Here is a 23,298-nt window from a genome sequence, read left to right on the forward strand (position 1 = left end):
TGCCGGTCTCAGGGCTGACCTCTGCAGCCTGGGGCTATCAGCAAGCGGTGAGAGATGTGGGACCCGGCCCCAGCTCCGGGCTACCTTCCTCCTCCCGGGGTGACCGCTCCCTCCCAAGGCCCAGCTCACTTTCCCGCATTTTTTAGGGCACGGGAGGTTCCCAGCCTACCCCCAGGTCCTATTCCAGGTCCTAGTCCTGCCCTCTGAGGATAAAGCAGGAACTTCAGCCAGCCTTCCAAGTTGCTTACTTTAGAAGTATGGGGCCCCAACTCTATTCCCCAAGTTACTTCCAGTGCTGGGAATTTGGGGGAATCTGGAAACTGAACCCCAGGCTCACCATCCTGCCCTCTGGGAATGACAGTTTAATGCCACCCGTGCTCCAGTGACCTTCTGTATTTGGGATGAGGACCCCACATCCCCCTTCAGGAGGGGCAGGAGCAGGGCAACTCCTAGGGTCTCCAGGGAGGGACCAGGCTGCCCAGAGGGTGAGGGGCAGGTTGGTCGCTAGACCCTGGGCTTGTCAGGTGTGCACACCCGTACATATACACATGAGCACACGCACACGTGCACACGCACATGGGGTTGGGGGCACCAGACAGCTCGGGATGCTCACACCAAGGGCCGTACACCCCTCCCTTCGCCCCCGTGGGGGAGGGGTGATAAATATTTAAGGGGCTTTTAGCTCAAAAGGGGCTGGAATGGGGGAGGGAGGGGGATCCACGCTGCCTGATTAATGGGGTTACGGGCTTGGATCAATCCCTCCGCCCGCCGCTCCCTCCTCCCCCTCCTCCCTCCCTCTGCCTAATGCGCTTTATCAGGAGACGCTTTTCTGACTTGGCAGCGTCGGGCGTTTTAAATAGACCCATTTAGAGCTGGGGTTGGGGGAGAAGGAGGGGGGTGGAGAGACAGAGATTGAGACAGGCTGGGAGACAGAGACAAATCAGGAAAGAGAGATGGGCCCTAGAAGAGAGAGACTGGGAGAGGAGAGACAGAAGGAAATGCAGAGATACCATCGAGATAAGACACTGAGGGTGAGGCTCCCACGGAGGCTGAGATGGAGAGAGAGAGGGTGATGGAGAGAGAAAGGGTGATGGGAGGCCAAAGGAAGCTGGGGGCCTGAGGAGCAGAAACAAACAAACAAAAAGAGAGACAGGGAGGAAAGGAACCATGGGCAGCGGGGAGAAACCCAGAGAGAGGCTCTCCACAAGGGCTGAGTGCTAGCCTGGGAGACAGCAGATACTCTTTATTTCCGAAAACAGTTTTTCATCCACTTTGTTAAATTAAAAAGCTGTTTTTAAAATGGTGCTGGAGGTGCTGGCTGGGGGAGGGTGAACAGAACTGCCAAGTCCTCCCTCTCTGGCCTCCTCCTCCTCCTTGGCCCCCACAGAAGCTGCCTCAGCCTGAGCCCCTGGGGTGTTCTCCAGCTCCCCTGCTCGCTGAGGCAATCCTCTGAGATCCCCAGGAAGAGGGTCAGGGCATCTGAGCTACTGTTCACTGGCAGGAAGTCCCTCCTGCTGTCTGGTTTCAGTTCTTCTTGCTGCAGGGAGCCCATTCTTTCCCCAACCACTATCCTTCTCTTCTCCAGCTCCCATCCCGGTTCCCTAAGGTGTTCCCAGTTTGCAGAGGATTATGTGCCCTCGCGGCCCAGTAGCCCACTTTCCATGTAAGCCATCAGACTCCTCCCAAGGTACCCCCCATAAATATTATCTTTTATTCTGTACATCCATCTCCTAGCCCCATCCTACTCTGAACTATCAGATACATACCCCATGTCCTTGGGTCCTCTGGGAACAGTGGGGTGAAAAGCTTAACTCCCTACAGCCTTCTCAGGCCTCCCTTCCTCTTCTCCTGGGCCCCAGCTCCATCTTAAGCCCCTTTTATGTGTCAGCCTGGGGTACCCCCACTCCACCCTCAACAACACCCTGGTCCTAGTTGTGAAGGGTTAGTCCCCCCTCAGCCCCCAGCCAGGAAAATGGCCAGTCTGTTTGGGAGCTGAGATGAAAAGCCCGGTCGGCCTTTGTGGGCCTCTGGCGGGTTTTGGACAATAGGCCCTTCCGTTCCGCTCCAGTGCCTTGATTCCTTGGATGCCCCCACCCCCAAGCTGCCAATCCAGGGGCCTTGCCTGGCCTGAATGAGAGACAGGGAGAGTCAGGCTCGGCCCCACAGCTGGCCTCAGAAGATTCTGGACTTTCTGACCTCCCATCCCATCTTTTTAAAGCCTACCTGCTCCTCCAATCAAGCCAGAGAGATGTTTGGAGGGGCAGAGAGGAAACCTGAGGACACTGAAACAGAAACATACTCCCATATCTGGGACTCAGCTCCCCCTTAGTATAGAACCCAGTTTCCTAACCTGGTGTTGCCCTTGCCTGTGTGACAACAGATAAGTCTCTTCCCTTTCTAGGCCTATTATGAGAGCATGAAAAGCGTCAGCCAGGCTGAGCCCAAAACCTCTGGAAAAAGAAAGGACAGGGAAGAAAGGAAGGAATCTCAGGTCCTCCTCCACTCATGTCCCCTAGACGTACAGCCCCACTACACCTGCCTGATTCCCTGAGACTGACCTGCCCCACCTGGGCCCCGGCACCTACCTCTTCACCACTGGCCAAACACCAAGCACATCAATGTCCTCCTCCTCCTCCAGACCAACTCTTCAGGACTTCCAAAACCAAGGGGGCAAGATGAGGTGACAAGGCTAGAGTCTAGAAGGGCAAAGGGCATAAATCAGAGGTCACAGAGGAGCCACAGGCCTTAGTCCAACTCAGAGGCCATTCCATACTCACAGCCCCACTGTGAGAAGGGGAGACTGAGGCAGGCAGCAGCTAAAATCTGGAAGAAGAAAAGTTGAGAGTAATACAGACCCCTTCTAGCACCCCTTGCTGACTTCAGGTTCTGAACCACAGGCACAAAGGTTACCAGAAGGCAGTGGCCTGATACAACACAGAGATACACACCCGCAGACAATCCACAATTCCCATACAATCAGTTCACAGACACACAGGCACCTCCACATCACATGCATCCTCACATGCACAATCCTAGAGTCACAGGGTCACAGGCATGGTGTAAATAACCACCATTATAACACCCCCTTCCTTATCACCACTATGATTTATTGAGCATCTATTATATGCCAGGAACTGTGTTTGGCACTTTATATGCATTATCTTACTTAATCTTCATGATTTCTCCATGAGGTAGGTTTTATTGTTCTTCCCATTTGATAGCCAAGGAGACTCAGCTTCAAGGAGGTCTTGCCCTATACCACAGAGCTGATCAGTTCCAGAGCCTAGATTTGAGTCTATATCTAATTCCAAAACCTTGCTGCTATATCAACTTGCCTGTGCAGATCTCTCACCCACCTGCACAATGCCTTTCCCAATAATAATAGCAGGTATCACTTGTTCAGGGTCCTTGGTTACCTAGACACTGTGATAAGTACTTAATTTACATTTTGGTGCTGAATCATCGAAACAAGCTTCAAGGCCGGGCATGGTGGCTCACCCCTGTAATCTCAGCACTTTGGGAGGCTGAAGCAGGTGGATCACCTGAGCTTAGGAGTTCGAGACTAGCCTGGGCAACATAGTGAAACTCCATCTCTACCAAAAATACAAAAAATTAGCCAGGCATGGTGGCACGTGCCTGTGGTTCCAGCTACTCCTGAGGCTGAGGTGGGAGGATGGCTTGAGCCTGGGAGATGAAGGTTGCATTGAGCCAAGATTGAGCCACTGCACTCCAGCCTGGGTGATCAAGTGAAACCCTATCTCAAAAAAAAAAAAAAAAAAAAAAAAAAAAAAAGCTTTGGAGGTAATACTGTTTCTGTTTTACAGATTCTGAAACTGAGGAGAAGCAGCTTGGCCAAAGTCACACAACTGGTAGTTGATAAAGGCGCTGGCCTTGAACTCAGGGATATCTTGAAAGCCACTGTTGCTTCTATGGACTCCAGCCATTCAAAAGACCCCTCACCTTCTATAAGACCTCAGGAGATCCTCGGGGTCCAACTGCTCCCCTGAAAACAGGTCCCAGATATATCTGCCAAAGGTATGATTAGGTGCCTAAACACATACCATGAGAAAGGGATTCCATGTCTTCCAATCCTGCCCAGAGATGCAGAGACATCACCAACCAGGGAGAGATAGCCAGAAACTAAAATAAGGTATTAGAGACAGGCTGGTTGATAGTGACAGATACAGCCACACCAAGACAGGCCCAAAGGGAGGGAGATTGAGGGGAAGCCAGAGACAGAGAGGGACACATTAGGCCAAAGAATGAAAGAGATAGCTGGAAAAGGAGACAATAGGAGTAGAGGAGGGTGCAGGCTGACATGAAAAAACACGGACAGATACACTCCAGTATGCAGACAGACACATATAGACCCATCTGACCTTCACAAGAAACAGACTGTGAAAGCAAGCAAGGCTCAGGCTGTGTGTGGCGTGCGTGTGTGTGTGTGTGTGTGTTGTGGGGGGAGCATGCAGAGTCTGTATTGCTACGTACATTACACCAGCTGCTTCCAGCAATTTCATCTGATTAATAATAAATGCCCCATAATTACAGCTGCTCCCCTAGCCCTTCTTCCTGTTTTTTGTCAGCTGCTGCCAGGCCAGCCCCCAATAGACCCTATGGTCCCCTCCATCCTCACCTGCTGTCCTCTAGGAGGCTGAGAGAATGTGAGCTGGTAGAGGAGGCCAGACTCCCAATTTAAGGAGGGATACCCATCTCCCTATCTTGGATTAATGCCCTTTGCTTCCAAGCAAAAAGTCATCTTACTTAGGTCTCATTCAGAACTCTTCTACTGCATAGGTATAACTTGTGACCCCTAATATGGCCTAGGGGCCCACATCTGGGATGCAGAGAGATGAAATCCCCTTGCCCACTCTTTATTACTCGCTGGCCAAGACTCCATCCACAAACTTTACCTAGCCTCAGAACCCTGTAGGCTCAGAGGAGGAAGGGACCAGGACAGGGGCCCTCACCCCATCATTCCAATCCCAGACAGCCCGAATCTTTGCCCACTTGTATACCCTAGAGCTCTGGACACTAGGTGGCTCTGCCTGCCCATTCCTGAGTACCCCCCCAACTCCACCCCCACAGGTCCAGCTCCCTCCAGGCCTCCCACCCAAGCTCTCCAAGGCAGCTCTATCAGAATCAGCTGCGGGGTTGTGCCGATCTGTTTCTAATCGTTGGGGCCTGGTTCACGCTTGCCCCCACCCCCCAATATTGATTCCATTATTTGGAAAGTCACTGACGTCAGGGGCCTGGATGGGTGCCAAAACCGCCTTCTCTCCTGGCCTGGGCCAGGGCCCAGCCCCCCATCCCGCAATTTCACGGAGGGGCCCAGAAGGGTCAGCTCATGGGCCAACGTCACATGGCATCTTCCCTCTGACTCTGGGCTCCTCTTGCCTTTTTGGGACCACTGTGCAGCTCCCTTCTGGATAGAGGGGCTATGCAAAGGCCTGGGATTTAGAAGTTGGGGGAGGCTATAAAAGGGAGTCTTAAGACCCTCATTGGGACTCTGGCTGCAAGGAGGGGCTCTGAAGAGGTAAGGAGGAGGGCAGTAGCTCAGAAAAGGGTAGTTGGGAATACTTTGTGTTTTTTGCCACACTCTTATTTTGGAACATCCTGAAGCTGGTCTTGAAATGAATCCTACAGACTACTTGGTTTTCATTTCTGATATCAGATGTATCTCCAGACTCTCTTAGAAGGAAATTCTCTGCAGTGTAGGATAACAGATTACCCTAAATTTTGCCATAATTTGACTAACTGGCACCAGTAATTTTATAAATCTTTGCTCCACATAAAACAAAGGCTCTCTCTGTCGTGCATCTCTCACCTGTGCTGCCTCAGGTTCCCCATATTCACACACTCTCCCAGTCTTTCCTGGTGCTGGGTGTGTTTCTTCCTCTCTGTCTCTATCTGACCAAGATGCAGCCACTGCCACACTGGCCCACGCCAGCAACTCCTGGGCTCTGGCTGGACAGAGTATTTTTAGGATCCGAACCCCGTGTTCTCAGACAGGCATTAATAACCAATACAGACAGTCTGTGGTGCCCACAACAGCTACACAGCCTCAGAGCTCAGCCTTGGAAGGTCAGAGATGGGGTCCATTCCCTCAGTTAGAGGGTCCCTGAGGGAATGGACCCCATCTCTTCTTGTCCAAGAAACCCACACCCAGAGAGGGTAAGGGGCATGTTCACCACCACATAGGGAAAAAAGGACCTTACCTTCTGCAAAATCCTGAGGCTGGGAAGGAGCAGGGTGACCTCTGACCTCTGTCACAGAATCAGAGTGATTACCCTGCCCCAGCCTCCTCTGGTCCAGGCCTTTCCAAGGAAGGGGCCTATCCTCTGCACTCCTTCCCTGAGTGAAGGAAAGTCCTTCCTCTAGTCTAGCCTGCAAACCAGTCTTCCTTTGAGCCAAACAGGGGTGTAGGACAGGGGATGCTGGGTCTCAAACCACAAATCTCAGGAGCTTCCTTCTCCCCACGATCTGTCCCACTCAGTGATTCATGCTTCAACATTTATTGAGCACTTATTCCCTGCCAGGCACTGTACAGGGAGTCAGGCACATGGTCCTGCCCACAGGGAGCATTCGGTCCAATGAGAAAGAAAAAGATGTATTACTGTTCACACAAGAATGCCTTCCTATGGTGTACAAGGTTTGTGCCAAGAGCAGGCAGGTACAGGGTGAGCAAGGTAGACCCAGTCCTTGAGTCACACAGACCTCACAGGCAACTACTATGCAACCTTGGTGAGTGCCATGTGGGGAAAGTACAGGTAGGCTATATGGTGGGGCACACTGACTGCCCTGGGTCTGGAGAAACCTGTCCTCCTACAGGCTAAGGACTCTTCAGTTTGCTCCTAAACTCAAGACGGGCCCTCAAGCTGAATACAAGTCACTACCATAGTTTAATTTCAGTTCCTGCTACTGTAGCTCTAGTCCCAGCTTTTGGGAGCTGGCTGCCCACAGCAGCAGGGTCTAACTCTTCTTCAACATCTGCTCCAGCTCCTCCTCCCACCCCTTGACCCACAGAGTGCCTAGCTCTGGTGACCTCCAACCAGGCACAGCTCTGTGCTTTGGGACTCTCTTTGCCCTCTGCAGAGGTAAAAGGGATTGACGACCTCAGTGCTCTCCATCCCCAAGGACCACTTGCCTTCCCAGCCCCTCCCCACAGGAAGCCGAGAGCCCTTGTGGGTTTGGTCACTCAGGGCCACAGGAGTTTACAAAGCTGAGGTCTCCCCCACTACCCCCACCCAATGGTGCGTCTAGAGGAGGGGTCAGTTCTCACTTCTCAGGCTCCTTGCTCTCTAGGACCCCCGAAACCAAGCACACATGGTCCCCCCCAACCCATCTGCATTTCAAAGAAAATCCACTCCATATGTTTCCTATTCATTTACACTTCAACTCGCCATGGGGGGGCACAGAGCAGGGACGCCTTGCCTCTAAGCCCCCCACCCCCATAGGGGGGCTGGAGAGCATGTGTCCCCTTCAGGACAGGGCGCAGTTACAGCCCAGCCGTCTCAGTATTGGGAGGGACCGCAGGGCCATGTCCCTACTGTGTGGGCTCCCATGGGGGAAGACAGCATATCTCAGGCAGCCCCACCCACTAATGTCCATAGCAGCAGAGCACGCAAAGTCCAGGGCAGGGTCTCCAGGGGAGTTGGAGTCCCAGGGCTGGCTGCAACCTAGGCCCCCCAGGGCTACTGCTCTTTTGGGGAACAGAGTGGGGAAGCCCAGGCATGCCCTGCAGCCAGGATAAGGGCTCAACAGGCAATCCCAGAGACACTGTGGGACACACACAACATAACATGGTCCCTACCCCTCCCCAGCCAGGGCAAAGAAGAGAAGAGAGCATGGGATCCCGGATCCCGTCTCTTCCTCCAGCTACCTTCTCCTCACAGATTTGAGGCTGTTATCTCTCCTACAATCACAGATTCAATACCCTGGAGCAGTCGCAGGAGCCAAGATCTGCTCCCTCCAATCTTCACACCCCTCCCATCCTAAGAATGATTGAGATGTGTGTGTATGGGGTGGGGAAGATGTCTTGGGAGGACAGGAGTCTTATTTCCCCCACCTGGCCTTCTCTACTACAGAAGGGATGTCCAAAACTATTCAAGGGGGATGGGTGTGCATTGACATGGCACACAGAGGAATCTAAGAGTTCACGTCACTCCTGTACCAACGATCCACTCAGATTTTCCTGCCAAGTGCCTAGTCTCCTTATGGAAGGAAAGCAGAGAAATCTGACTGGGTTAGCCTTTACCACCACTCCCCTCCATTAGCCCACAACCCATGTGAGGGATGTGACCAAATGTGTATCCTCTCTCCTCCTCACCTTTGGAGAGGACAGATCCTGTAGCAGTCTCTGTTCCTCACCTCAAGTGCCCCAATACTCACCACAAACCAAAGGAAAGCATGGGCATATCTGACCATGAGTCCTAAGTTCCACTGGAATTGTGAATGGCACAATCTCGGTGTGGATCTGAATGTGAGCCCAGGATGAAAGTGTGAGTTTAAGTGTCACAGTCTAATGTCCCATCTAAGTGTGAACTCCAAGATGCAAGTATGGGTTTGAGTATGAGCCCAGGTCTCAGCACGCATCAGACTGTAAACCCCAGCGGGTCTGAATGTGAGCTCAAGGACTGAAGTGTGAGCCTGTGAGTCTCAGGATTCCTGCACAAGTCAGCATAAGCATTAGAGTTCTAGTGTAAGTCTGAGTGTGAGACCCTGGTCGTAAGGGCTTCTGAGCATGAGCTAAGGTAACTCATATGGAGTCTGAGTGTGAGCACTGGTATCCCTTTTTAAGTCTGAGTGTGAGCCCCAAAGTGCCCTTGTAAGTCTAAGTGTGAACATCAGAATCCTAGTGTGAGTCTGAATGTGAGTTCTGAGATCCCAATAGGAATCTCAGTGAGTCACAGGATTTCACGTGAGTCTGATGGAGTCACCAAGATCCTGGCATGAGTCTCTGTGTGAGCCCTAGGTTACCCACGGAGGTCTGACCCCCAAAGTCCCCATATGAATCTAAGTGTGAACCCAAAGGTCCTAGTGTGAATCTGAGTAAGCTCCAGGGTCCCCGTGTGAGTCAGTGTGATCCCCAGCTTGGAAGTGTGAATCTGACTATGAACCCCAGTGTCCTCAGTGAGTCCTTGAGTTCAAATGTGAGCCCCATGTTCCCCATGCGAGTCTGACTGCAACTCGGAGTCCCAGAATGTAGGAGTGTATATGTAACACTAGTTGTTCTGCCTGTAATACTTGGTGAATTTGTGTCTGTGTCACTGACACAGTGTCACTGACACGTGAATTGTGTCTTCATGTGAGCCCCAGTGTGAGCCTGAGGACCCCAGTGAGATTCTGGGTGTGAGCTCTAGGTCTCAATGTAGATCTAAGCTAAAGGATAAGACCGTGAATCTAAGCATGAGCCTACACTCCCAGTGTGGGTCCCAGTGTGAGCAGAGTTCCAATGTGAGTCTACATGGAAACTCCAGGACTGAAGTGTATCCCTGGATATGAGCCCCACAATGTAAGTGTGAGTCCATATGAATGTAAACCCCTAGACCCTAGAAGGAGTTGAAGTGTCCCAGTGTGCATCTGAGTATGAATTCCAGAGCCCCCAGAAGTCCTGTGCATGACCTTTAAACTCCTAGTCTTTGTGTAGGCTCATGGTCTCAGTTGGAGTATCAGCCCTGACAGTGTGAACCTCAGCTCCATCTCACCAATGCTGACCAGGAGCCCCTGGCACCAGCTGAGAGGATTTGTGTGGGTTGTGACAGTGGAGACAGGGGGGCATAGTTTGAGACACCTAGGCCCTTCTAGCCCCCAAGTCATTGCTAGCCCTACATCCCTAGGAATATGCAATGGTTCAAGCCCCATTCCCACATGTGTAATGACACACCATCACACCCAGAGTTACATACACAAAAATACACCTGGTGTTGCAGACTCCTCGGACACACAGCAATTACAGATGCACAGACACACCCAGCATTTCAGACTCACCACCTCAGTGATCACAGCCACACAAACACACCCAGTGACACAGACACAAATTCACCAAGTATTACAGGCAGAACAACTAGTGTTACAGATACACTCCTACAGCGGCATGCAGACACACACCCAGTGTTGCAGACAAGCTGCCAGGCACACAGACACACACAGACGCTTCTCAAAGAGACAGACTAGACGTAAAGAGAAAGAAAATCCTGAATTTTCAACAAGGCGTGAAATAGTCCTGCCCGCCTGAAGCTACTGGAGGGGGGAGGGGGACAAGGGAGCCAGCGAGCTAACGGTGGAGGAGAGGCTCGGGAGAGAAGAGGAGCCGAGAGGGAGAGCTGTCCGTCTGGTGACCTCCCCACGGCCCAGCCCCCACGCACGCGGAGATACACTACTCGGAGCAACACAGGGACACCCAGGCTGGCTCACACTGAGCCGCACTGGAGGAGACACACACGAGCAGACTCACAAAGAGACACTTGGGGATACACCATAGGCAGACTCACACAAGCCAGGAAGACTTACAAAGAGACACACTGGAGGAGACCCACTACATGGAGATACATCCAGGCGGACTCAAGAGAAAATCATGAGGAGGCCGACCGACACACACAGACACATGCATACACACACACGCGCGCGCGCGCGGATTCACACGGACACACATGCACTGGCAGACGCGCAACCGTCCGTTCGTATCCCCGGGCGCTCTGAAGTCCAGATTCCTGCCCGAGAAAGAAGCCACCTTTGGGCATGCAGAGGCCACTACGAACCCCCGAAGCCCAGGAATTTTTCCAGACCCCGCGTGTGCAGCTGAGGGGTGGGGAGAACAGGGACACTAGGACAAACCGCCGGAGCCACCTCCCTCTAGTCGACAGTCCGGCCCCACCACCACCACCACGCCCAACCCCCGGAGCGCCCGGACGTGGGGGTTCGCTTCTCCAGCGCCCCCGCCCCCGAGTTTGCAGGCAAAGTTTCTCGTGAACTTTCCGGTCGCCCTCGGCCGTAGGCCCACGGGTGTCCCCTCACTCTTCCCGCGCGCACGGTCTGTCGGTCAGTCCGGGCTCTGAGGGTCTGGCCGCGCGCACTCCGCCGCAGGGTACTCACCGCGCCCTCGGGCTACCCGGGCTTCGCGCTGCGCCTTCCGACCGCCCCCGGCAGCGAGCGAGGCAGGGAGCGCGAAGCTACCACCGCCCGCCGGATCCCACCGCCGAGCCTCGCGCCGCGCCGGCTGGAGCCGCCGCCTCCGCTGCCGCCGCCGCCCGCTCTGCACCGGCTCTTCAGCGCTCGGCGGCTTTAACCCCCCCATCCTCCTCCCTCCCTCGCGGGCTCCCTCCCTCCTTCCCTCGCCCATGTGACCGCGGGCGCCCGCTCGGCCGCGCGCGCCCTCGCTCCCCTCCCCCTCTTGCCTTGTCTCTCCGCGGCCGCGCGCCACGACCCCTCCCCGCCACGGGCCCCGCGCGCCCCCGCCTTGGCACGCTCTCGCTCCTGGCACACGCGGCCCGCTCGCCCTGCGCGGGCCTGTGAGCCCCCACTCCCACTCGCCCGGCACTGGCACGCGCTCTGGCCCCCCGCTGGCATACTCGCCCGCACTGGCACGCGTGGCCCCCTCGCGTTCACCCTTTCTCGGGCGCGCCCTCCAGACGGCTGTGGTCCCCGTGCTTCACGCGCAGCCCCGGCCGCGGGTCTCGCAAACGCGCGCGCGCGCACACACACACCCACTCCGCCCGCTCCCCTAGGGCGGCTGGGCGCGCACCCACCCCCGGGATCGCTCCTTCACACTCACTCTCCCTCTCAGTCTTGGCCAGGTCTCTCCTGCGCACACTCCCGCACGTTCAGGCCCTGACGGCCTTGCACCGACTCCCTGGCACACCCCGGGCCAACTCTCGGGGTCCTCCCTCCGGCGTCGCCGTGAGAGGAACGCGAGCCAGAACCCCCAACCCCCACTTTGGGCAGAAGAAGCCAGCCGGCTCCGCCCCTCCCCTATTACTACTGCCCCCCGCAACGACTCCCCTCCAGGTCACCCCCTCGCGCGGGGGAAAAGGGCTTCCTTGACCGGGGACGGACCCAGCCGGGAGCCCAGGCCCATGCTTCCCATGTCTCCTATGACACCAACACCACTACTAGCATGTTCCTCGTGCTCCGAGGACACACAACCGGGGGAGAAGCCTCCACTGGAATGAAGGGGTAGGGAGGGTGCACCCTCAATGCCGGGCACAGGCACACCCCTCGATAGGAGGCTTACTCCTTTCGCAGCCTGGGCCTCTGAGGGGCCGGGGTGTTCACTGCACTCGCCCCTGGGCCTCCGGTCTGGCTGCAACATAGGAGAGTAGGGTTAGACAACCTGACCAACTTCTGAGGCCACGTGAGAGCGCAATGGAGTGGCAATGGCAGAGGCGGAGACCGAGAAGGCCACCCTCGTCTCCACCCCTTGGATTTTTCACCTGACCCTTGACCCATAATCCTGGGCCCTGCCCCTCCGGGGAGCTGCTCTAGGGCTGAGGGCGAGGAGAAGGGAGGGAAATGTCTCGCTCTTTCCTCACATCCTACCCCAGTAGGCTGCCTAGAACGCCCGGGCCCTTTCCCAACAAATGCCTCAGGGACTCCCACTGCAGAGGAAAATCCTTCTTCCCGCCACGGCCTGGGCTTTTCACTTTCACTTCCGTGGCCACAGAATCCCCTCTCTACAACTGGCAGGGGTCGGCATGGGCTGGAGCTCAGAGACGGCCAGCTAGGACTTCAGGACACACAGCAAACTAGCTGCGCCCCGCTGAGGGCTAGCGCACAGCCGCCCACCCAAGGTATCCTATCCTCGGGCTCTCCGGGCCGCCGGCCTCCTGCTTCCCGGGCCGCAGACCAGGATTAGACTGAGGACGCGGGGAAGGAAGGGGGCGGTGCGACGGGATCTTGAGAGGAGCAGGACTTGCCCCTGCCCCTGCGGCGAAGCTCTAGGCCCTGGCAAGGTTCGGTACACCGGGGGCCGCTCCTCCCCAGGGGGCTGACCGGCCTGGGCGCTCTAATCCAACAGGGGAGGGGCGAATGGGGTGAAAATTGGCGAGTGGTTTGGGGAACGGACTTGACCTCCAGATGCTCCGGTGTCCCTGGCTCAGCCTCTTTCTGCCAGGTTGGGAGCAGTCGGGAATTCTGTCCCAGTCCAACGTCCCCCTCGTCCCCCTCGGCCCTCGGGGACGCAGAGGCTGCAGTATGCAGAGCCGCAGTCCACGGCTGCGGGGACAAGATCCGCACTGGGCGTCCGGAGTCCTGGAAGTGGACGTGTGGGTGTCAGAGGATAAAGGAAGAGACGCACGTCGGACCTCTGTCCAGGCGTCAGGCCGGTCAGCAGCTCCTCCCGGCGCGGGACCCAGCGGCCTCGAGCGCTTCCCCGGGGCCGAAGCGACACCTGGCGGACGGTGCGGGACGTGCGTTCCCCTCTGGCTCCTGCTCCGCGCTGAGGCCTGGGCCACCTACTGAACACCGGGTGCTACCACCTCTCCACACCGCCGCCACCCGGCTCACAACCAATTTTCCTCCCCCCGGAGCTGGGTCAACAGACTAGTCGTGGTTTCCGCTCCTGCCGCCTCTGATGCCCTACCTAGCCAGTAGCCTTTGAGCTTGTAAGCCTCAGTGCTGAACCCTCCCCACCGCCTTGGGAGCAAAGTTGAGTTTCTTAGGTGGGGCTTCAAAGCCCTGCAGGATCTGGCCCTGCCTCCTCTCCAGCTTTATTAAGCGCCCCTATTCCCGGCCTCCCCAGCTCTGCGCCAGCCCCCTTCTGTGTCATGTCACTTATGCTTAAGCCAAACCCCACTTCACTGACATCCTCTCCCCAACCCCACCTCCAAAAATTCACTGCCTTCCCAATCTTCACTATCTACCTTGCCCATGATGCAGTGGCTGGAAGTAATACCCCCAGGCCAGATGCCTTGTGCCCTGCACCTGATGGGGATCTCACATTTGGGCCTGGGGAAATTAGGGGAAGTTCCTGAGAGGCCTGGGGAAATTAGGGGAAGTTCCTGGTTGACTTGCAGTTCCTGGAGTTCTCTACCATGAAAGGGGCTCTATGGCCAGGATTTCTGACACCACCCTCCACCCTGGCAGGTGACCTAAACTTGGACCCCCCCACACACACACCAAGGGGTCAATTGTGCCATCCCAAGCGTTTGGGCAAGCAAAGACCCTTCTTCATTCTTACTGACATGTCCCCAAGGAAGGAGAGCTCCTTCCCCATCTCCTATGGAGGATCTACGTTTCCAGTGCTCCTTTAGGAAACAGTGCTGGTTTCTAACGTGCTATACCATCAGAAAGTTTCTGCCTGGAGCGCACACCTGGCTCTCCAAAGTTACAAACACACACACTCTCACACACAGGCTCTCTGTATTACAAATGCCAAATACATGGTCACATAAAGTCACACACCCAATCTCAAACAGTAAAAGGTGTATACTCAACTTCACTATGGTACACTGAGAGTCAGGGTCCCCAGCTTAGACTAGGAACTAGAGATCCCAAAAGAGTAGGAGAGTCCCTGAGTCACACACACCATACCCACACGTAGACACAGTTACACAGCCATGAACTCAGTCACACTGAGTGTCACACAGGCACACACAGAGTCACACACGCTCTCAATCACACTGGGGTTTGGCGGGTTGGGGCGGGCTCCAGGAGGCAGTTATGTAAACGCCCTCAAGCCCCCCCTCTCGCTCCCCCTCACCCCGCCTGCTTCCTCACACAGTGCCAGCGCCCGGGGCGGCTTGGCCGGGACCCGGGAACAGCTCGGCCTCGCGGAGGCTCCAGGCGCCGAGAAACCCGATCCCACACAGCCCCAGGCTGAGCCAGGGAGGGGGGCCCAAAACCCCCCCACTCAAGGTCCAGCCCAGGCCCCTAGGGACGACTTACCCCTGCATCCAGAGACACCTCCCAGCACCCTCCTGAGATAGTACCTGGGGCCCACTCACAACATCCCCATCCTGCACACCCCCTTTTGGAATCCTATCATCTGGATGGCTGCCTATGTGCCCTGACCCTTCCAACCTCTGGCACCAGAAAGGGCAAAGATTCTCTAAAGGTAGAGAATGAGGGAAACTAAGTATTCAACCTTGAATTACCCCCAGTTCCTGGAACTATCTCCTCTTCCCTTCTCACCAGGGCCCTCTAAATCCGCTCTGATAGAGAGGGGCTTTCATTCCTGTCCAGGTCCCCCTCAGATTTGCTGCCTATCGATTCCAATATATTCTGTCAGAATTCTAAATTATTCAGGTCCAAGTCTCCCCTCCCTCCCTTTGATATCCTTTCTTCCTCCTCCACTGGAAGTTCTAACTCCAGTCTAATCCCAGTTCCTCCTGCTTGCTAAAAAGAAATTTTGAGAGTAACCTGAGGAATCAGGAACAAAATCACCAAAAGGCAGAAAGATTAAGGCTCAGGAAACCCCTGGAAGTCAGGAGTCTAAGAAGAGGTGAGACAATGTCTGTTGTACACCCCCCAACATAACCCCCACCTCATTCTGCAGCCTAGTCTCAATTTTTCACAATAGCTTTTGAGTGTCTGCTTGGGCTGCCCAGGCCCAGGCAGAAAGGGAATTTCCCCCTATGTTCTCTGTTAATGAACAAAACATTTCATGTTGAAATTCCTCCTCTGCCCCCAGCCCAGTGTCTCCAGGGCCCCGCAGCCTGACCAAGCAGGGACACCATTCGGAGGGGGGTAACAGAGTAGAGGGAAGCCCCCAGGGGAAGCATAATTTACACTAGGGGGCATCTTTTTAAAAAATAAATAATTAGGGTGACTTTTTTTTCACTTTTGGCTAAAATTATCCAGTCCTGTGGCAGCTTCCCAGAAAGGGCGGCGGGAGGGCGTCCGGAGCTGTCCCGAGGCCCAGGACATGGCCCCCCTCCCCTGGGCGAGGAGCCTTCCTCAAGTTGTTTTCCTGGTTTCTTCCTCTTGGATGTTTTTTGATTATTAATCACATTTTCCATCCTCAGTCTCAGACCAGACCCCCTCCCCCCAGGGTCAGGGCTGGACAGAGGGAGGAGGAGCGGGCTCCGGGAAGATGACTTGGGGACAAGATGGGCAGTGACCCCTGGCCCTGGCTGACCTGAAGGACGCTGTCAGTGGCATGTCACAGATCACACCCTCACCATCCTGGCACACAGTAGGTGGCATCCTTAATCAATACAAGTGAAGTAAATGAATGAACAGGTGTCTAGTTTTCATAGCACCCAGCTGGCACTGAAAAATAAAGTCCCTAGTGCTGGTCCCCTTGTGCTGCAGACAGAGAAACAGCCCAGAGAAAGAGAGTCACTTGCTTAGAGTCACACAGCAAGTTAGCGCCTTGGCCAGAGCAGGACCTCAAGAATGCTGATGGCTCCCCGCTTCCTAAGTCAGTCAATAAATATATATTGAGCACCTACAATATACCAGGCATTGATCTAAGTAGTGAACCAGACAAAAATCTCTGCCCCTTCAAGGACATAGAGCAACTAGAACTCCATACAATGCTAGTGCATGATAAGTTGGTACGACCACTTTGAAACACTGTGTGACACTATCTACTAAAGCTGTGCATATATTTATTCTATGGCCTAGCAAGTCTGTTCCTAGATATATACCCAGGAGGAATGATCAAATATGTTTACCAAGAATGCTCATAGCAGCTTTACTCATGATAGCCCCAAACTGGAAACAATACAAATAGATAAACAGATCGTGATGTAAGTACAGCAATGGAAAACAACCAACTACAGCTACATACAACAATGTGGATAAATCTCACAGACAAAATGTTGAGCAAAGAGGAAAAAAGACACAAAGAGTACATAATGAATGATTTCATCTATATAAAGCTCAAGAATAGGCAAAACTAATTTATGGTGACAGAAATCAGAATTGTAGTTACTGTTGTTGGGGGAGAGTGGTACAAGTGTACAGTTGTCCCTTGATATCTGTGGGGGATTAGTTCCAGGACCCCCTGAGGATACCAGCTCTGAGGATGCTTAAGTCCCTTATATAATAAATGGCATAATATTTGCATATGATCTAAGCACATCCCCATATCCACTTTAAATCAGCTCTAGATTGCTTGTAATATCTAATACAATGTAACTGTTATGAAAATAGTTGTTATACTATTTTTGTTTTTATTTGTATTGTTTTTTATTGTTGTATTTCTATTTTTATTTTTATTTTTTCCTAATGTCCTGGTTGGTTGAATCAGAGGATGCAGAACTCACAGATATGGAGGGCCAACAGTACACATGCATTAAAACTGTATACTGTAGGCCAGGTGCAGTGGCTCATGCCTGTAATCCCAGCACTTTGGGAGGACGAGGCAGGTGGATCATGAGGTCAGGAGATCGAGACCATCCTGGCTAACACGGTGAAACCCCGTCTCTACTAAAAAAAAAAAAAAACAAAAAAAACAGCCAGGCGTACTGGTGGGTGCCTGTAGTCCCACTTACTCAGGAGGCTGAGGCAGGAGAATGGTGTGAACCTGGGAGGCAGAGCTTGCAGTGAGCTAAGATCACGCCACTGCACTCCAGCCTGGGTGACACAGCCAGACTCCATCTCAAAACAACAACAACAACAACAAAAAAAAAAACTGTGTACTGTATATATTTGTTCATGCAAAAGTCCCAAGTCTAGTTCCCCAGCCCCCTCAGGCAAGAGGTGTCAGCCTAAATGACACCTAAGAGAGGTCTATACTAGGCCCCTTTGTCCTCTCTCACAGTGCCATCCTCTTCTTCCTTATAGTAGTTAGTTTGATGTCTAATTATCTAGTTACTTCTGTGGTGCATGTGAGCTCCAATGAGGGCAGCCCCGTGGCCTCCACCTCTAGTCACATAGAGTTGGGTCTGGCATAGAACAGGTGCACTCAACGTTTGAAATAGATTTAAATAAATGTTGACTGAATGAATGATGCAAGCAAGTAAGTAGAACAACCTTGACCTGTGAGAAGTAAACTGAAGCTCCAGGGCACAGGGGTGGGAGCCTAGATGAATGGGTTGCAGCCTTGAGGGATGGGAAAGAGGTTTAGTGACCAGTGAGGTGGCAGAGACCGGAAGGCAGGCTGAGGCAACCTGAGTGGCTCAGACACCACAACCTGAAATGCCTTTGGGGCCAAGGCTGTCGAAGTATAGAAGGGCGTAAAGTAAGTCAGGAATATAAACACATTGGAGTTTTAGCAAGACCGTTGAGACTGCTGGGTAGAGGGTGGTGAGGATGGTGGAGGCTGGAGGTGGGCAGCCACAGAGAGGTATTTGCAGTGACCCATAAGAAAGAGATATCCAGCCTGACATGGGGCAAGGAGAGGGAGGATAGGGTTTGGGAAAGGGGCAGGACATCAGATTCATCTGCTTCATTTGCTCCCATGACCCCCAGAGGATCTCCCATGTCACCTTATATACAGAGAACGGGCTCCCTGTACACTTAGTCCTGTGTCTGCTCTCCAAAGCACCCTCGCCCTGGGCGATCCCAAAGTTTGGGCTAAGCGAGGAAAGAGAAGCAGGTGGGGAGAGAGGGAGCAGAGTATCCAGAAGAGGGACAGGGAGTGGCAGTGGGAGGTGGGGGCAGGGATAGGAAAAATGGAAAAACTTGGAGTCAGGGGACTGTGTATCAAAGGTGGGAGCATGGGCATACATTTGCAAATTCACAGATACAATTTTTCATTTTGCAAAAATTTGCATGAACAAATTCCCTGCTCAGAAGCACAAAGTCCCTTCATGCTTCCCCACCCCAGTGGGCTCTGATCCCACCTACCCACCATTCCTCATGGAGGAGACAAAGGATTGTCCTCCCTAGTACCGACCCAGAGTTGACATTGCTCTCTGCTGCTATAGAACTGGCTCCCAGATAACAGCTGGGATTTCCAGGAAGGCCTGAGGACCATGTGTCCCTAAGATTGGATCCCTCCCTTTGCCTCCCATGGCTCTATTTCCCGCCAGCCTGTGATTCCTTGAAGTAGGGGAGAGGGAAGAAAAAAGGCCCCAACTTTCCCCCAGAAACTCAACTGTGGTGATTGCGAAGGCAGATAAAAGTCAGAGATTTGGAAACTGAATGCCAGCGTTAACATGTCTGAGGGAAACAGACAGAGGCAGAGGGAGACTCCAAGAGAAAAAACTGAAATAAATTCAGTTATCAGACATTTATTAATGCCTACTGTGTGCCAGGCCTAGAGGGAACATTGTGTACAAAACTACAGATGACTCCCATGTTTTTGGCTTGAAAGACTGGGAGATGATGGTACCATTCACCAAGCTGGGGACAGAGAAGGGACTTGACATGTTCAGTTGGAGGGTCTGTGGTGTGACAGCTAGGTATGTAGCCCCTGTTCAACAGTTCCCAGCATCCTTTATGCCCGGCATGTGCTGGAGGCTTGGGCATTTAGAGTTTCAGACTAACCTGAGCATTATGATGGTGCTAGGGGATGATGAGATAGATCAGAGAACAGGGAACGGGTGTGATAAGAAAGGAAGAGGAGAGGAAGATTGAGACTAAAACTCTGGGAACCCATGATTAAAAGAGAGGAAAGGGGTGGTGATGCACACCTGTAATCACAGCACTTTGAGAGGCTGAGGCTGGTGGATTACCTTGAGCCTGGGAGTCTGAGACCAACCAGGGCAACATACTGAGACCCTGTCTCTACAAAAAATACAAAAATTAACTGAGTGTGGTAGTACACACCTGTAGTCCCAGCTACTCAGGAGGTTGAGGTGGCAGGATCACTTGAGCCCAGGAAGTAGAGGCTGATATGAGCCATGATTGTGCCATTGCACTCCAGCCTGGGCAACAGACTGAGACTGTGTCTCAACAACAATAACAAAATTGGGGGCAGGGGGAGCAATAAAAATAAATAAATAAAACAAAAATAAATCAATAAAAATAAAAATAAAGGGCCAGGCGCGATGGCTCACCCCTGTAATCCCAGCACTTTGGGAGGCTGAGGTGGATGGATCACCTGAGGCCGGGAGTTGGAGACCAGCCTGTCCAATATGGTGAAATGCCATCTCTACTAAAAATACAAAAATTAACCAGGTGTGGTGGTGGGTTCCTGTAATGCCAGCTATTTGGGAAGCTAAGGCAGGGGAATCGCTTGAACCTGGGAGGCAGATTTGTAGTGAGCAAAGATTGCACCACTGCACTCCAGCCTGAGTGACAGAGTAAGACTCTGCCTCAAAAAAACTAAAATAAATAAATAAAATAAAATAAAAATAAAACAGGAAAGATGAGGGACTTCCAGAAGACAGGGACGGTATAGTGGCCCTAGAGATAGAAGAATCAGGATTGCATGAGGCCAGAAAGCAGCCTGGGAGGACTAAGGAAGAACTCAGGTCTTTAGCAGCTGGGAGTGGGGTGGGGCCAAGGGGACAAAGCTAGGGGTATGGAACAGGCTGGTGTAGACTCCTCCACAGGGGCCTGTGAGTAGAGTGTAGACCCCTCCTTCCCCAGCCTTCCTGCTGTTCCCTGGAGCCCTGCTTGGGTTGGGGTCCTCTCTCAGCCAGGCAGAAGAATCAAAAAGCTCCTCCCAGGCCCCTAGACTTCCATCCCTGAGCCCCTGGTTTTTGGTCTTCCCAAGAGAGTTCTGAGCCTTCCTCAGGCTCAGGAGCATGCAGTGGTTGGGGAACCCTGGGGACCCTGGGGGTAATTGAAACCAGGGCTAAGACATTAGAAACCATAACGCTGACTCCGCGGCTCCCTCAGGATAGCTCCTGGTTTTCTTCTCACCCCGATCCTCCCTGCCGTTGACAGCTCAGCTCTCCCAGGCCCCCAGCAGCTGGACTGCTGAGCCTCCTCCTCAAACCAACTAGAAGGGGCCTCCAACCAGAAGGCACCCAAAACCAGCCCTCTGGGACCTCTTCTCTGTGCTCAGAAAAGCTTACTGTATACCAGGCTAACCTCTTCATATTGAGGCATCCCAAATTCTAGTCTTAACAATCCCTTTTTGCAGAACCTAGCAGGTTGAAGTTAGACAATGGGAACAATTTTTCAACAGTGAAAAAGAAAGGGAGGAGGTAGATGTGGGGCAGGAGTGCCCGTCAACTAGCACGTGCTCAATAAATATGTGGAGAAAAATAGATCTCAAAGCCTGAACCCCACCAGAGGGAGGTGTTGGCTGGCCAGATCTATAGCAGGGGCAGTACAGGCTACACACCAGGGTAGCAGGAAGTGAGAAGGTCAGATAAGGAATTCTGTGGCCTGGAATCTCTCTCCTTGCTTGGATGTCTCTCTTTCTCTATGTCGCAGTCCTTGTCTCTTGCCAAAAGGACCAGAAGCTGCACTTTTGTAAGACTGATGGGAAGGCCCTCCCCCTGCACACCTGTCCGGAGATTTCAGGATTCCCAGATTCCCCGAGTGCTGGTGTGGAGATTTGAGCCTGCCTCTGTCTCTATGTCTATCTCTCTCTCTGGCTTTTCAGTTAGAGACAGAGGGGTTCAAATACGTACTCTACTACCTACTGGCTTTGTGGCCTTGAAAAGTGACTTAATGTCTCAATTACCTCAGAAGTAAAATGGGATCATAACAGTGCCTATTTCCTAGGACTGTGGTGAAGATTAAGTTAAATGAGATAATCCAGTCAAGTGCTTAGCGCTAGCCCTGGCAGGTGCTAAAGCCCCCTTCATCTGCTGACTTTGGCTTCCTCCCAGTCGATGTCTATGTCTCCTCTGTCACGGCCTTTCTCCCCATCTCTCTATCAACATCATCCTCTGTCTCTGTCTTTTACTGTCTTTCTCTTGATCTCTTTGGCTCTCCCTGTATCTGGCCCTGCCTGCATGACCCTGCTCCAACCCTCTGGCACAACTGGCCTAGGTGAGGTAGGGTAGGGGTGTCCAGGAAGGTAAATTCAAATATGGCATTCATGGCAGCAGGGTCATGCCTGAGCCTGAACATAGGTGAACCACAATCGTTGGGGTGAGTACTTCTGTCTATGGACTGGGCAGGAGAGCTGGGGGCTCACTCTGGCAGCCCTCTTGGAGGAGGTGGGGCTTGTCCTGACTGCTCTAGCTGCCCCCACACCTGGACCCAGGCCAGATCCCTATAACTAGTGCCTGCCTGGAGGTGAGGCAACCTGCCCAAAGGCCAGAACTGAAAGGGGTAGCCCTCTACCTCCACACAGGGTTACTTACCTGCCCTCAAAACATTCTGGCCCACCCTTATCCCAAGTTCTGCTCTGAGCCTCCCATACCCCATCCCAAACCCTGTATGGAAGCACATTGCCTCCATAGATCTAGTTTCTCTTGTCTCTGGCTCCCCCTATGTCTGTCTCTATCTCTGTGTCTCTGTCTTCTCAATCTCAATCTGTGACTTTGGCAACTGCAAAAGCCTTGTACCCCTAAGCTAAGACCACCAGGGATAGGAAACTGCAGGGGTCGAAGAGTCTGTGTTCTTCACCTGGTCCAAAAAGCTCCTTCTTGGTGGTGGTGGTGGTGGGGCGAACACAAGAAATCCAGATGTCATTTCCATGTCACTGTGGACCTGTGAAGGCAGAGGGCATGGAGTAGGATAGGTGCTCATCAAATATAAACCAAATGAAGGAGGGACAAACAGAGGACTCCAAACAAAGAACTGAATGGCTGAGGCTGTAGCAGGCAGGAACATGGAGAGACTATGGAAAGGCTGCTGCTCAACTTTGTGGTTCAGCAAGGAGTCTTCTTTGGGGGTCAGGATTGGTCTCAACTAGCCCTAGATGCCGCCACACGTGGGCCCTGGCCAGCCCCTTCACATCAACTCTTGGGCAGAGGGCCAGATGGGTGGGCCACTAAGACTCCCCCCTCACTTCCCTACTCCCAAGACATCATTGCCTCAAGGTGCCCACCAGCTTCAAGCAGAGTGCTAGGAATACAGAGCCAGAGAGGGAGAAACTCTGGGCAGGGGCACACGGCAGGCAGAAGCTGAGGCAGGAGTCTGGTGTCCTGGGAGCCAGCCTGGGCCTGTCATGAGGATCCTACGCCAGTACTGTGATGGGGGCCAGACCCGAAACAGGATTTTATGTGGGGAGAGAAGCCAGGAATCCGTGAACATGTGGGCAGCTGGGCAAGGGGCAGAACGTTCCATCAGGTAAGGACAGAATGTGCAACTTCTTGTCCTTCTCATTAGATAAAGACAAGCATTGAGACCAAAGGTTCAGAGAGATAGAATCAGAGCAAAAGAGAGAAGAGAGAGCCTGGGAGAGAGACTGAGAAAGAGAAACTCTCAGAGACACAATCAGGCACAAAAACAAAGATGCAGAGAAAGAGATGTGAGTCAGAGACACAGACAGGGAAATGCAGAAAGGAGAGCCATGAAATTAAAGACACAGAGACCAAGATAGGGAGGGATATGAAA

At 53.2% G+C, this 23,298-nt stretch overlaps 1 protein-coding gene across 12 annotated transcripts in view; it reads right to left on the reverse strand.

Annotated features, from left to right (window-relative positions):
* The window catches only part of LOC105485689 (ciliary neurotrophic factor receptor), a 49,205-nt gene extending 26,769 nt beyond the window's left edge, over nucleotides 1-22,436 (reverse strand). For 2 of the 12 annotated variants that reach the window (XM_071077941.1, XM_011748051.3), the window contains exons 1-2: nucleotides 11,774-11,905; nucleotides 2,586-2,696 (exon numbers count right to left, since the gene is read on the reverse strand). The gene's annotated coding sequence lies outside the window, so the exon portion shown is untranslated. Of the gene's footprint in view, nucleotides 1-2,585; nucleotides 2,697-11,094; nucleotides 11,260-11,574; nucleotides 11,668-11,773; nucleotides 11,906-22,365 lie in introns of those variants that run through there. The other 10 variants (XM_071077940.1, XM_071077938.1, XM_011748055.2 and 7 more) reach the window with 9 other exon arrangements.
* Between the last annotated feature and the right edge of the window lie 862 nt (nucleotides 22,437-23,298).

This window comes from Macaca nemestrina, chromosome 14, assembly GCF_043159975.1.
Source record: "Macaca nemestrina isolate mMacNem1 chromosome 14, mMacNem.hap1, whole genome shotgun sequence".
Classification (NCBI taxonomy): domain Eukaryota; kingdom Metazoa; phylum Chordata; class Mammalia; order Primates; family Cercopithecidae; genus Macaca; species Macaca nemestrina.